The sequence below is a fragment of the Ornithodoros turicata genome, chromosome 4 (assembly GCF_037126465.1).
Source record: "Ornithodoros turicata isolate Travis chromosome 4, ASM3712646v1, whole genome shotgun sequence".
In the NCBI taxonomy this organism is placed as follows: domain Eukaryota; kingdom Metazoa; phylum Arthropoda; class Arachnida; order Ixodida; family Argasidae; genus Ornithodoros; species Ornithodoros turicata.
In genome coordinates this window covers 56,270,214-56,280,070 of record NC_088204.1, presented here as the reverse complement: position 1 = coordinate 56,280,070, position 9,857 = coordinate 56,270,214, and the positions used below count along the sequence as shown (strand labels likewise).

General features: G+C 47.2%; 1 long non-coding RNA gene across 1 annotated transcript; it reads left to right on the top strand.

Annotated features, from left to right (window-relative positions):
• Positions 1-2,296: 2,296 nt before the first annotated feature.
• Positions 2,297-4,317, top strand: LOC135393217 (uncharacterized). The gene is made up of 2 exons (XR_010422534.1): positions 2,297-2,414; positions 4,045-4,317. It is a non-coding gene; the product is annotated as an uncharacterized LOC135393217 (long non-coding RNA).
• The last annotated feature ends 5,540 nt before the right edge of the window (positions 4,318-9,857 follow it).

Here is a 9,857-nt window from a genome sequence, read left to right as displayed (position 1 = left end):
ACCTACCTGTCACAGCGTCAGAACCCCCTTGCTCTGCAAAAGAATGCCTCTCTCAGGTATGCTCGGCTGTGGCTAACTCAACAGTGGCACCGTAAAAATATTCCGCAATTAGTTTTCGTCCAGCAACACCTTCTGCCATTAAAGGTCTCGCTTTTGAGGGTTTCTCGCCCTCTGGACTCTCCTTCTATGCGTGTCATTGACATCTTCCCCATGAGTGTCATGTTCCCTTGCGTACCCTGCAGACAGTGCTAACGGGCCATCTCAGTCGGTTTCCGCACCACCTATAGTGGTCGCATCTGACGCCTCTATCTTAGAGGACTGTTCTGGGGTCTGCCTTTTTCCCTTGGTTTCCAGTTCCCGGAGCGGCTCCCAGAATTCACCCCTGCATTTCATAGCGAGTTCCTTGCCATAGTTTTAGCCCTCAGAAGGGTAATGTGTAATGTAAGTAATGTGTAAGGTAACGTGTAATGTAACTTGTGCGTGTAACTTGACGTACTCTAATAAATAAATAAATATAAGGGTACCGCCCTACTGGGAAAGGGTGCTCTTGCTCAGACTCAGACTCACTTTCACTCGTTTCCGCTTTGGCCTTGCTCTCCCTTCTGCTTCCGCTTGTTCCCTCGCACGTACGCGATATCATCATTACGTGGATTCCTGGTCACCGTAGGCTTGCTGTAAACGAGACTGCTGACTCCCTCGAAAAAATGTCCCTTTCTAGTGCGGTTATTGACCTTTTCCCTCGCTTTGTTCATGTTTCTGTGGCCAGATACAAACAGTTTCAACGTCTATCCTTTGGTCCCATCTTGCGCCCTGCGTACGTGCACCTGTCCTTGTCGTGGAAGCCGGCTTCCTGCTTTCCTAGGTAGTCAGAAGTCTCGTTGACGCTCTCTCTCTCTCTCAACTTCTACCTTCACCGAGCCGGCCGCTCTTAATCCCCAGCATGCCCCCACTGCGGCTAGGACGAGACGGTTGAACACTTCCTAATGCACTGTAGATTTTATGCTAGTCTTCGAGAACCATATATAAGTCTCCCTCTCCGTCTGCTGGGAGTTCCCGTTTCCCTGTGTCATGATCGTCTGCCATCTCACTCCAAAAATGGGGCAACAGACCGTAGTCTAGCTCCACCGAAGTGTTTGGCAAAAAGTGTATGTGTGTGGGGGACTCTGTTTATAGAGGTCATTGTACAAGTGATCCGGAGCCTTGGCCTTACGGTTGTCAGAACCAATAACTCAGGCCGACTTGGGCCGACCGTGGGATTTTGTAGGAGAGAAGCACGTTGTGCTTGTGTGTATCCCGAGGTGTGTAATGGGAAACCGATCTTCGCGCACTATGTCTTCGTCCCCCAAGGAACGTAATAAGAAGCCTGTAGGCGCTAAGGCGCCGCACATATGGAACAAGTGTCAAAAACAAAGAGGGAGAAAGAAAAAAAAAACCTCCGGAAACGTAGGGGGATTAAGAGGGTAGTTGGCAAGGTGTGGCTGCGAAGTAAGGACGGCTGAGGCCGTGGTGCCGACTCGGGACCTTGTGTGTGAGAACTCTGCGATGCGATGGACTGAGTGAGAACATCGCACTGGTGCAGTGTGCGGCTCTGGACGTTTCCAAGACATCAAAGAAACCACCAGCGCAAGAGTGTCGTGACCCGTCATCGTCGACCGTTCCACTGTACGCACCCAGCACCCGACTTCGCAGGAGTTGGACAGATATGTACCACACCAGTACTGTTGCACTGATATCGTTGTTAGCTTTTGTTGTATTTCTCAGTAAAATGTTGCAAATGTCGACTCCTTTGCTAGCCTCCCCATTTCCTTCTCGTCGAGGTCCAAATTACCTGCACGATGTGGCGTCACTGCCCGGGAAACCTAAACTAAGAGCGGACTGGTCTGTCCCTACTAGGCCATCCCCTCAGAGTTGGTGACGAACCCCTACCACGTTCGTGACACCCCGTCAGCCCTCCTTTCGTTTGAAGCCTCTTGCACTTCCAGTTGGGGTAGATCTGTGGCAGTGGGGCTTTCGTGTTTCTTTTCCCGTTCGTGCCACTTCTAGCCCACCTTGCATTATCCCCCATCCACCCAAAATCACCCCTGCATCATCATCCATTGAGTATTATCGCGCGCACACTTAAGTAGCCCTCATTAACCACCTTCATCACCTCAACCATCACATTATCCGTCCAGATTTCCATAGTCATGTCATAGTTATAGTCTAGTTAGTCAATTCCAAAGCCCTGGCCGATCTCCCTTGTGGCTAATGGCCATTCTCCATGGGAAGAAGAAGTAGAAGAGAAGATGAGGAAGCAACGGCTCGGGGTGAAACAAGGAGAGCTGTAACACGGCAGAACGTGATCCCGGACGCCATAATGAAGCCAAGAACGACGAGACTCAACTATACGACAGTCAAATAAGAACAACGCAGAGGTGAGGAACAGCAGCGCAGACACTGGAATCACACACACACACGTGATATCAGAACCTTGACGACGTGGCGTTGGTGAGATCTATTCTCGATGCCTGTGTTTCGCGGCATAAGGTTTCATAGACTTATTTCATAGACTTCATTAATTAAACGGGTTGAGCGTGTTTGACTCTTCTCCTTCGCTCCGCATAAACCCAGTTAGAGTGAACAGTGACCTCAGCAGGGCGTCGTCACAAGTGTACCGCCACAGCGGCGGTGAATCGCCCACCTCATCATCATCCAATGTATATGTGCGTGTGTTCTCACAGCCATAAGATGTATTGTATTTAGGTTCACTTATGCGGCTTGGTTTATAATAAATCGGTTAGAAATAGCGCCAGCCCCTCGTCAGCCTGTCCATCATTGTGTATTCGGTGAGTGCTTCTCGGTTACTTATGAATTATCAGCAAGCGCAAAGATCACCGCTTCAGATGACTTCCACGACAACTTTGCCATACACTCAAAGGGGGAAAACAGTATACTCGGGAGTAGTTACAGATTCTAGTCCTCTACATTGCAATTACTCCCCATTTGAGTCCGTTGAAATGTACTCCCCAGCACTGTAAATAGTTCCTAAACTTCGCATAAACTTCCGCGCATTTAGCTTTGTACTACATTGATCGCTTGTGTGGTGTTCGAATCGTATTCGCCTTTCTTCATGGAACTGCTCCCCGCTTAGTCAGAATAATTATCTGCACGAAGTCACGCTCATGAGACATATCAATATACTCGCCTAAGCATTAAACCAAATTGCCTCGTGCACGGCGCAAATATCTCAGCGGCTAAAATATGTGCACCTGTAGGAATCCAAAAACTGGGATACCAGCTGCGAACGTGTTCTCAGGCCAAAAACGTGCATAGTCATTGCTCTGCATGGCGGCGACAGCACGTGCGACCCGGAAACAAAGACAGCATCCTGCGGTGAATGGCCTGTGCCAATGCAATGCAGGTGGAGCTAGCGTGTATTCAACGGAGGATTTGGGGAGCAATCTTCATGATAATTGATAACGCTTAAAAACTGCCTTCCGTCGTGAGACAACTGCGACCACAAACGACCCCACAATGGTCGGTCTGTCGATTAATTTCGCCCGCCTGAGGGTCCTTTAACGCCAGCCCAAATCTCATCAGAACGCACGGGGGTGATGCAGTTCCATAGGGGGATGACACAGGTATCTGTCCGCTTTTTGGCATGTATCTAGCTACCTGTTGTACGCAGACAGTGAAGTCGATCGTGCCATGTGCGTGCAACCAGGGATTTTCCCAGCGCCCCCTCCCAAAATATATCTCAAGACACACACACACACACACAGAAGCAGATACGTGTGTCACACTCCCCTACGAAATTCAAACACCTCTCTGAGGTGAAAATCCTGCGCGAACATTTGCGTGTAACCCCTGTTAATTTCACACCAGATTTGCACACGTTACCGAAAAAAAAAAAAATACTAATTACTGAAAAGCGAAAAGGAACGTGTTCTCGTTAGTCGTTTCTAAAGAGTTACTCTTCCGTTAGAAATGATGTTGATGACAGTAAAATTTTGTAATTAACATATTTTTATATTCATTCACATTTCACATGGAATTTACTTTCAGCAGCTGGTGTTCGAACTGTCCACGAGAGTGCTGTCCATCGGTCATTCCTGTGGAGTTTCTCGAGGGAATATGAGCGACGGCACTGTACAGGCGCTCAGCGGAAGCACTTGAAGGAACTTTGTTGGCAGTCAGCAGAGAAGACACCGGTGCAAAGCTAATGATTTGGTTATTTCGGGCTCCAAATGAACGCCGTCAACCAGTAGCTATATATGTGTAATCGATATAGAATCAAAAATATATCCAAGCAACACCAAGTGTTGGTGGAACGTAGGATCTACGTTGTCTAATGTTGAACAACGTTGAATGTAGAATTCTAGCGCTGAATCAACGCTGTTTCAACTGTACCTCGTCAATGGTGGATTGTCAGCGTAAAAAGACCTTTAATTTTTCCCAAAGTCACTTAGCTGTAGATATTATACGTGGTGTATACGACCCGTTAATTTTTTTGGGACCCACAGCCAGCAAATCCTCCTATATCGTGTCCATTGCGATCAGGTCGAAAGGCCGTTGTGAAGGTGGCAAAGATTCCAAACTTCTTGCTTTTTTAACTTTTTGCAGCGCTTGCAAATATCGCAGCGCTTATACGTATGTGGACACGTCAGCTATGTATTCGGCCAGTAATAGTGTGGTGAACTGACACTTATGGTCTTTTTGATGTCAACGTGGGCGAAGTCTTGATGAGCCTTTTGAAGAATATTTGTTCGGAGGGATGCGGGTACATACATTTTCCTAATGCCACGTTTGTTCACCGCGGGGACGTCGTCAGCTAAGTTATATGGTCCCCTGGGTCGATAAGCAGAATCTTGTAGCTCTTGCAGCGTTCTGTACAACGTGCAATCGAGACAAAGTATTGGCTTCCACATTTGCGGATCCTTTCTGATATTTGAAGGTAGCATCGTACAAGGACAATTTTAGAGACCAGCGGAAAAGTTTTCCAGTTGGGTTCTTGACAGTTTTGATCTACTGCAGCGCGGCGTGATCTGTTAGAACCGTGAAAGTGTGTCCATGGAGGTAGCAGTTCCACTTCTACGTGCGTGAACTCATGGCAAGACACTCAGGCTTCGTAACGGCGTAGTTCTTTTTTTTTTCTTTTAATGTGTCAGCGGTTTCCTATAGAATGGTATGCGATGGGGTGTTCTGGTCCGAGGTCGTCAAGTTGTTTAAGTACTGCGCTTATACCCATTAAGTAAGCATCGCAATAGAGTGTACACGGTCGGTGCGGGTCGTAGATCCGAAGAACGGGTGCCTGTGTTAGATTATGCTAAAGCGCTGTGAATGCAGCTTGACAGCCTGATGACCATTCCCAAGTAACGTCTTTTGTAGGAGTGCTGTAAGGGGTGCGGAAATGTCGCTAAAGTGCGGGATGTATTCTCGGTAGACATGAACTGTTCATAAGAAACGTTTCAAGTCTCTAACACAACGGCGAGCAGGAAACTCTATAATGGTTTGCACGTTGCTCCTCTTATAGGCGACGTTTGTCTATAGGAAATCGTGTACCTGAGGTAGTCAATGATGATATAAGCAAATTGACACTTTTTTAGTTTTAGCTTAATACTTTTCGCACTTAGGGCCGTAAGCAATGCATGCAAACTTTCCAGAAACTTTCCTGTTCCTTAAAAGTTGCAGTATGGACGACAATGTCATCAAAATAGTTTACAACGTTCTTAAGACGATGATTGTCAATAACGGGCTTGTTCTTTGAAATGTGGCTGGTGCATTTTTAAGTCCGAACGGCATGATCAACCATTCGTAATGGCGTTATGAGTGGCAAAAGCAGTCTTCAGGATGTCATCGGGATTCATTGACACGTGCCAGTATTCAGAAGCAATGTCGAGAGTCGAGAAATACCGAAAGGGCCCCAGTCAATCCAGAACGTCGTCTATACGTAGTATGCGCTGGTAGTCAGGCACGGTAATTCTGCGGTAGTCTATGCACCCAAGTAAATCAAATATGTCCCAAGGATATCCTGGGGAAGAACTGAATGTGACATTTGGATATCCCAGGGATGATCGTGAACGTCCGGTTTACGTCCGTGCGACGTCCCTGGGAACAGACTTTCTTCCTGATTTTGTAGTCCGGGGGACGTCCTATGCAAGCCTCCGGGGGATATCTGGATGTGAATGGGACGTTTACCGTTTATTATCAAATTAGCTTGTATACTGAGCACTATGCATTATTATTCAGTTTTTGTTGTCTGTCCACGTTTTAGAAATAGCTTTGGATAAATAATCGACATCTTTTATTTGAGAACGGTATGCAACCGCTGTATACAGCATTTATCGGCGACGCCACGTGACGTGCATATCCCATTGTGGGTATAGGAGACCGCTTGCATTCGCACATACACACATATCTGATATCGAGTAAGAACACTACCTACAGAGGCCTATGGTGGCCTCTTTCGGCGTACTAGATGGAGCTTATACTGAAATGAGAGTTGTAGGAGTACGTTCAGTAAGTGTACAGCGGGGTGAACTAAGCTTGTAGCGGTGAAGACGTCTTGGCAATTAATTAGTTCGTGTGCCAACAACGCCGAAGCATAACCGTTGGTACTTTTGGCGTCCCTTTCTCACAAATATTGTGTTTTTAATTCAAACTATCTTCCATGATGTGATTACTCTGCCAAAGAAAGGTCTAAAACCAAAATGTTTCTCGCTTTGCTTACGTCACTCCAGTAAGCATCACGTGTCCCAGATATGTGCGCAAAATGCCACGCGCTGCGGCAATTCGTTTTACATCCTGCAGATGTCCCTGGTAGATACAATGGCCGACGATTTTCAACGACACATTCTGGACGTCCAAATAACGTCTGGTGGACATCCTGGACATAGGTGACGTGTGCGACTTTTCTGGGACGTCCCTGGGATATTTCTGGCTTACTGTCCCCTGTTCTTCCTTCGCCCGGCTTCTCAGCGAGAATAACTGGAGACGCATAAGGCGAAACAGATGGTCTGATGAAGCCCTGGTTAAGCAATGAATCGACTTGCTCCTCAATGTATTTCTTATCTGCTTGTGACGTTCTGTATGGACTTCTGTGAATTGGTAAATTATTGGAGAGTGCGATGATGTGTTGCTCGATGCTTGCGGTTCCTATATCCGTTTACGACTTAGAGAAAATCTGGGAATGGCTCTGGATAAGGTCGCCGAGTGCTTTGTGTTCCGTTGCAGTCAGGTGGGAATATGTAGGAGAGTCAGACGGTTCGAGTAGTACATCAGAATCAAGGACGGTGGCACTGACGTGGGAATGTGGAGAAAGTGACTGCTGATTCGGGAGAAAGTGTCAAAGTGGGCAAGTCCACCGTGAAGCCAAAATGAGGCAATACCCGCGCTGACGCCGAGGCGAAACGTGCCCATGCGTTAGAGCCGGTTGGTGGACTACACATCTCGACATCCGCCTTCCAACTGCAGCGACGCCGCTTCCGTACTGTCAACACAAAGCTGGTTTCCAAGGACGCTGCCAGAACCAACCCATTCTTGGGGTCCATTGACCCAACGATGGAGTACACTATCTGCGGTCGTGTCTCAAGGAGGGAATAATCTGTCACACATCGGCCCCCCTCAACGTCGCCCGCACTCTGTCACTGCTGTTCAAAATGGACCAGCAAGCCACACCATTATGTTCTACCTGCAACGTTGAGGCAGATATTCGTCACCTTCGCCTCAACTGACGCCGTTGGAAGTCCTTCCGCGACAAGCTCAAGTCTCGCCCGATCAGCCTCGGATAATCCATCTCTCTCGCAACACTACTTGGCACACGGAGCATTGGTGTAACCGCAGCGCTTCTCCACTACCTGCGTGATACCGGTCTCCTCAGCAGCCTGTGACATCGTGTGTGCGACGGCGGAAGACCTCTGACCCCACATCGCTTTACTCTTAACTACCCCAGGAATACGCAATAAGGAATTACTTATAAGGAATAGCAGGCCGTCCTTTCTGGCTGACTTTTCCTGTGAAAATAAATAGATTCCCCCCCCCCCCACACACACACACAAAACACAGAGGCGCGGTCGAGCCCGAGAAGCAGTTCAGCTAGCATGCCTCGCAGCACGTGTACTTCTACTTCTGGAGAACACTATCAATTAGAAGGTGAACGTTAACGCGGCCCAGGGTACGAGATGGGGATGTGACTTGATGAATGCGAATATACTGGAGTTATGAATGAGCTGGAGTTCAAGGTAATTGTAGGCATCTTCGTTAATGTAGGTTATTGTTGCTCCCGTATCAAGAAATGCGACTACAGGATGATTGCTGATGAATGCTTCGAATCTAGTTACCTTGGGCCACCTTCCCCGTTTTCTTGGTCCTCAATGACGGAAGAAACACAGTGCGACCGGTAGGGGCACACATTCTGCCAGTGAAGCTGTCCAGTGAGACCAATGGTACAGTGCTGGCATTCAGTCTTTGGGAAAACAGGTTGCGAAGCTGGTGAGTGAGGAAGATGAGCATGAGAAGTCGCTGGAGTACTGAACGGGCGGGACGACGGGCACCGTACTGTTGCAGGTGGCGTCCTTGTAAGTTTAGGCTCAAGCTTTTGAACAGCACTTAACCACTTCAACGGTGTCTTGAATTCCGTCCGGCCAAGCAGGCGTTCAAGTTCAGGAAGCAAGCCATCGATAAGTCCGGAAATCAAGTGGGCAGTTTTCAAACCAGCATGTTCACTCAACCGTCGCTTGTGCTCGTAGTAATCCCGAACTGATTGTCCCAGACTTTGTTTTCATTGACCCAGAAGAACCAAAGCGTGTAGTCATGGAATCTTTGACGTCCTTCCACGTGTAGCGAAGTCCAAATATTTCGCTGAGATACCAATGGAATGTTTCCCCTTCTACAGGGTTAGTCTCGCAGACGTTACACATTTTGATCGCATCATAAAAATAGAAGACGGGGTTTATCCAACACTAAACTTTGCAGACTGGTAGCCATTTGTCTGAAGTTTTGTTGAAATTTTTTGTGAGCATTATGGCCCTGTAGAAGAAAAATTAAAAATCGAGCAAAATTTCACTCTATGCATTTTCTATGCCTATCTCACTCAAAAGCCGCCATTTTCTGCTGTGTGCGCTTCATTTCCATTTCTCCACACACAGGTGACATCATCATACAGAACAAGACTGGAACAAGAGGATTGGTGCATAACGTCAGAATCGGCATGTCACATCGCTGTAGGCAGCGCTACCTGTGTGAAGTGATGTGAAGCAGACACAAGAAAAACTGGCGGTGTTTGTGGGGGATAGCCCATTGAAAACGCATGGGACGAGATTTTGCTTTCTTTTTAATTTTCTTCCTACATGACCATAGCCCTTACAAAAAATTAGCATGAAACTTCAGATAAATGGCTATCAGTCTGCAGGGTTTCGGATGGGTCAAACCCTATCTTCTATTTTTACGGTACGATCGACATGTGTAACGTTTGCTAGAATAACCCTGTACATAGTCACAGAAATTGCTTACTTTGTCGCTGTCAGTCTACCAGTCCAGTCCAGGGCATCGGCCTTCCTCTCAAACATCGCAACTACTTGTCGATTGGCACATCATCTGGTTCGCTAGTGTACTTAAAGGAGCAATGAGGTGACATTTAACGTGGATCAAAATCCTGCCTCATCTGTCAAGCTGTCCACCAGGAGTCGCCATAAAAATTACAAATATAAATTGCAAATATTTACAAAAAAGGAAAGAAAAACAGACCGAGAAAGCAGCCGAGGACGGCCGACACAATTCTCGTATTGTATTCTATATTGTGTATGTATTCTCGTATTATCTCGTATTCGCGTATTGGAGGCTCCGTGCCTTGTTCCTTTGTTTTTTTCTTCGCAAGTCAC